The sequence below is a fragment of the Lolium rigidum genome, chromosome 5 (genome assembly GCF_022539505.1).
Source record: "Lolium rigidum isolate FL_2022 chromosome 5, APGP_CSIRO_Lrig_0.1, whole genome shotgun sequence".
Lineage (NCBI taxonomy): Eukaryota > Viridiplantae > Streptophyta > Magnoliopsida > Poales > Poaceae > Lolium > Lolium rigidum.
Window position 1 is genome coordinate 143,148,056 of NC_061512.1, and position 5,161 is coordinate 143,153,216.

Below are 5,161 nucleotides of genomic sequence, written 5' to 3' on the forward strand. Positions count from 1 at the left end.
GGCCTGATAAACCGACCGGCTCTCGCGTGCCGGCCCCGTGGATCGGGGATCGAACGGCGGGCACCGGCAACGCCAACGCACGCCGGGTGTAAAACGGCGCGTGGGGCCGGCCTAGCAGGGTCACAACCACGGTCAAAGTGGCGCTAGCGCCTTCGTTTCCCCGACGGGACGTACGTAACCGTCGCCCGACGCCGGAGTAATGGCGACGAGCGCCGTGTCACCTACCACCGCCTCACAGCTCGCCCATAAAGCTCCACCGGCCAGTCCCCGTCCATTCCCACCCACGTCGCCGTTCTCTTCGCCATTCCCACCCCAACTAGCCGCTCCCCCGTCCACACAAAACCCTAGCCGCGCGCTGGTATTTGGGGGCTGCCTGCCGGTGGGATGCCCTAACGATAACGAGCGAATGACTTACAGAGAGTGTGGAGATGGCGGAGTTGAGGAGCGTGGGGAGCGGCTTGCCGTCGACGACCTGGCAGTCGGCCTCGACGCGCACGTTCCGCCACCGCACCTCCACCGTGGGCTGGCGCACGCCCACCCTGTCCATGCGGCGGCGCTGGCGCCGGAGCAGGCGGAGGTTGTCCTTGAGGATGTCGTCGGCGACGAGGGCGTGCACCAGCTCCCGCCGCTCCGCCGCCCCAAGGGTTCGCACGTCCACCGGCTCGAGCCGACGAGCGCCGCCGTCGGCCGCATTGGCCTTGGCGTGGAGATCAGACAGCGAGGTGTGGAGCCTGTCCAAGGTGGGCAGCCGCTCGATGGCCGCCCATTTGAGCTGGACCTCCTCCTCGTCGTGCCGCTGTTCCCTCAGGGACAGGGATGAAGAGGAGGATAGCGCCTCCCTCAACGACCACGACGACGACGACAGCTGCGGCCTGCTCGCGGATGCCGACGCCGCCTCCTGGTCGACGATCTCGTCTTGCTCCTCACCCATCTCCACCGAGCTCATGACTCACCTGATCACCAATCTAGCTCCATTTCCTCGCCTCCTCTTCTTGTTCACAAGGCAAAGGCAGCTCGCTGGCATAGCTAGCACTTTTCCTTTTTGGCGAATGACGTGACCTGTCCTTCTCCTTGGGTCGCGTCGCGTGTCGTCTCATACACGGGCTTCATTATTCTCTGCCCTGTGTCACATGCGTGCATCCCCCACGTTAGAGCATTTCCACCACGTCCCCGAGCGTTCCTCATTCGGCTACTCGGTTTGCATTCGGCGCTTTCAATGCAGAGCCCAGAAGAACGGCACAGCACCTCCATGTAGAAACATTTTTGCTGACCCACACGTCAGGCTCTTTTGTCCCACCTACCCCCTCTCTCTTATAATTTTTCACCTACCATCCAAACATTTTCTCTCCTCATTATTTGCTGCCAGCATATGCTATAGGATTAACTGGTGTGGACAGTTTAATTATTTTTATCGGCGTTTGATGCCAGTGACCCTAATACAATATGTCAGCCAAAAGATCAAGAGGGTTTAGGTATTGAGGTTCTACAGTTGAAAAACAAGAACTTACTTAGTAAGTAGTTGTATAAGCTCTTAAATGAAAAGGACATGTGGCAAGAGTTGTTGTACAAGAAACATCTACATTCTAAAACTCTGTCTCAGATTTCAACAAATCCCACTAACTCACCTTTTTGGAAGGGATTAATGAATATTAAAGAAGACTTTTTCTCTAGAGGATCTTTTGTTATCGGTAATGGTCGTAATACTCAGTTTTGGGAGGATATCTGGTTAGGAGATAAATCGCTCGCTTATGAATACCCAACCATGTACAATATTAATTGCTTACCATAAACAGGTAACAATTGCAAGTATGATGGACTCAACTCCACTAAATATAGGATTTAGATGTACATTGGGTGGGAATAAGTGGGATAGGTGGATTTATCTTTTACAACGACTCATATATATTAGTTCACCTAACTGATATTGATGATGTTTTCAAATGGAATTTAACTACTTCGGGATCTTTCTCTATCAAATCAATGTATCATGACCTGCTCAATGATAATAATGTTTATCGTAAGAAATATATTTGGAAGATAAAAGTCCCACTAAAGATTAAATCCATGTGGTTCTTTCACAACAAAATCATACTTACGAAAGATAATTTGCGTAAAAGGAATTGGCGTGGATGTACTGAATGTTGCTTTGTGATCAAGAGGGGACAATCCAACATCTCTTTATATCTTGCCCGTTTGCAAAAATGATTTGGAGAATTATGTTTATGCCTTTTAATATACCTTTGCTGTTAAATATTACAAATATGTTTGTGAATTGGTTGAATAGGGTGGCTAAAAAGACAAAGGAAACATTAGAGTTGGTGTGTGCACTGTTCTTTGGCCGATATGGAAGGTCAGAAATGACTTTGTGTTTAACAAAAAAAACTTTCCCATCATTTTTGCAGGTTATCCCTATGGATACCTATTTTGATGAGGACATACCTACTACACTACTACCTCTGTCATTGCAAGATGAAGACGAAGCTGCTGTGAACCTCAAGTCCAATGAAGTTAGGATTGGACCTATGACAAGGGCTCGTGCGAAGCTACTCAAACAACATGTGAATTTGTTTCTAAGTGATACTTTGATCGGTAAGAACTTTATACTGCCTAAGTCATATTACTTATGTATGATCAGGTATGAAGAGGGAGCAAGCATCGCACGAGGAGAAGAGGAGTTGTTGGACGTGAAGCTGGACATGGAGGACATGAAGCTGGACATGAAGACATCCCATGGAAGCGCGAGGGAGGAGATGGAGGCATGCGCAAGGGAAGAAGAAGAAGTTCGGGCTGGCCCAGGTCCCGGTCTGACCGGCGCGGCCCGGTCACCACCCCGGTCCAATCGGACGCCACGTCGGGTCCGCCTGGCGCCGACCAGAATCGACGATCGTGCCAACCGGGCGGGGTACTGAGCCAGACGACCCTCCCCCGGTCACCACCCGGCGCCAGGCCCGGTTTGAACCGGCCTGAACCGGTTCCAGGCCCGATCGACCGGCTCCTGAGCCGGCCGTGTCCGAGTCTGTCTCAACCAGATCCCGATCTTTGTCGGTTTTCTATGTATCTTTTCGACCTGAGGTCGTCCTGAACCCCTATATAAGTGCCCAGGACGCCCCCATAATAGCTTAAGACCACGTTTAAGATAAACCCTAGTTCATAGTTGATTGCTTTGCAACTCTATTGAATCATACTCTCCAATTCGCATCGATCTGGAGTTTTACCCGCACCAATTCGTTTCGATCTGGTATTTGTGCTGAAAGTTTGTGTGATCTGTTGTTCCATTGGGGATTAGAAGATTGCAATTTACCGCTTCGTGGTCGGCGGCTACGTGCGCAAGTGTGTGGAGTTGCGAATATCTTGCAGGGTTGAGAGCTGTTGCATTGGCGACAGGGATCGATCGAGAGACTCGTCAGCGTCATACAAGTTATCATCCACTTCATCATCGTGTATCTCCGCTGTGTTCATCGTGTGTTCATCACCACCCCCGTCGCTTACTGAGAAGATCGGGCAACCCCTTATCATCTTGGTATCAGATTTCAGCATTTTCCTCGGTAAGCCATCCACAATCCACCCCATAGTTGAGTTGTGAGTGTTTTCTATCCAGAAAAAGCCATAAAAAGTTAGGGTTAGGGTTTGCCATAGCCTTAGATTGCACTAATTTCGAGTTTTAGTTGCTTTTCGTAGTTGTTTTTGCGTATCTTTTTCGTCCATCTAGTATTGTTAGGGTTTGTGTTTCCGCTATCATCTAGTTTTCAGTTTTGTTTGTCAGAGTCCATATAGCGTATAGTGTGCTTGTTCCCAACCATAGACACAGCCTTTCGATATAAGTGATTAGGAACTTCCCCAGAAGAGACTAATTTTTACCGCTCGACAGGCTGCTCATTAGGGTTTTGGTGTTTTGCATTATCTGTTGGCCGTGTTCAAAGAGTTGTGTCATAAAATCAAAAAAAAGAGAAAATATAAAAGAAGCAAAAAGAGCTCCATAGCTACGTGATATACAAAAAGAAAATCCAAAAATAAAAGTGAAGTGCTAGTAGAATCAAGTGAAGGCCTAAGTTTTCTTTACTGCACCTGTAGTTGAGAAATCTTGTGCCTGTCTCGTTGAGCTTTGCTAGCGTCTCTCGAGTGCATTGCAACCTTTTCATCCATATAGTTGCATTGCCACATTTATCGCCTTGTGTGAGTATCTTTGGTTTTCTACGGTCAGCGCTAGAGCTTGTTATTGGTGCAAATAGGTAGCCTATCTACAGCCCCACATATATCCTGCTTTGTCGTGTGATTGTTCTTATACCCTTGATATTCGCTTCGCTACATCCGTGCACTAGTCCGTCAATCCAAGTTGGTAAGCAATACTAATTCACTTTGGAGCGGTAAGATTTACCTTTCTTATCAGTTTTGAGTGAGTTGTGAGAGTACCACCAAAGATTTTTGTTTAGTGCACTAACCTACTAATCATGTCTCTTGAGGATGTTGATGTGATGCAGAAAAAGGATCCAGCCTCACCGGTTACTTGGAGGGAATATGAGGCACTTCGTGATCATCTACAACGTGAAATCCATGGTGCGACTGAAGCATTAGACACGGATATTCAGAGTGTCAACTTGAAGGTCGATGAAGCTACTACGGCTATTAACACCGTTCAAACATCGATGACGACTCTTCAAGCATCTATACAAAATTTGACTCAAGCCGTCGGTGAGATACGTACAATGGTACAACCACCACAACCGCCACTTGATGAAGAAGGTAGTGTACAAGGTACAATGCGGATGCTGCTGCTACTCAGGGACGTGGTATTGGTCGTGGTTTGGGACGTGGTGTTGGTGAACCTCTTCGTGGTCGTGGTTTCGTCGAACTTGGAGCCCGCCGTGTTCGTCCACAGCCGCAAGACGATGGTTTGGGCAAACCCAAGTTCTCAATTCCCATATTTGAAGGAGGTACTGATGTTGAAGAATATCTCACATGGGAGCTGAAAATTGAGAGATTATGGCGTTTACATGACTATACTGAAGATAGGAAGATCAAGCTTGCTTCCTCTGAATTTGATGGCTATTGCGTTGGTGGGATGGACTTGTTCGTGCTCGAGAAGATGATGGTGAGCTGCCTATTATCACATGGCGTGCTATGAAGGTGGCAATGAGAGCTCGCTTTGTTCCTACCAATTACT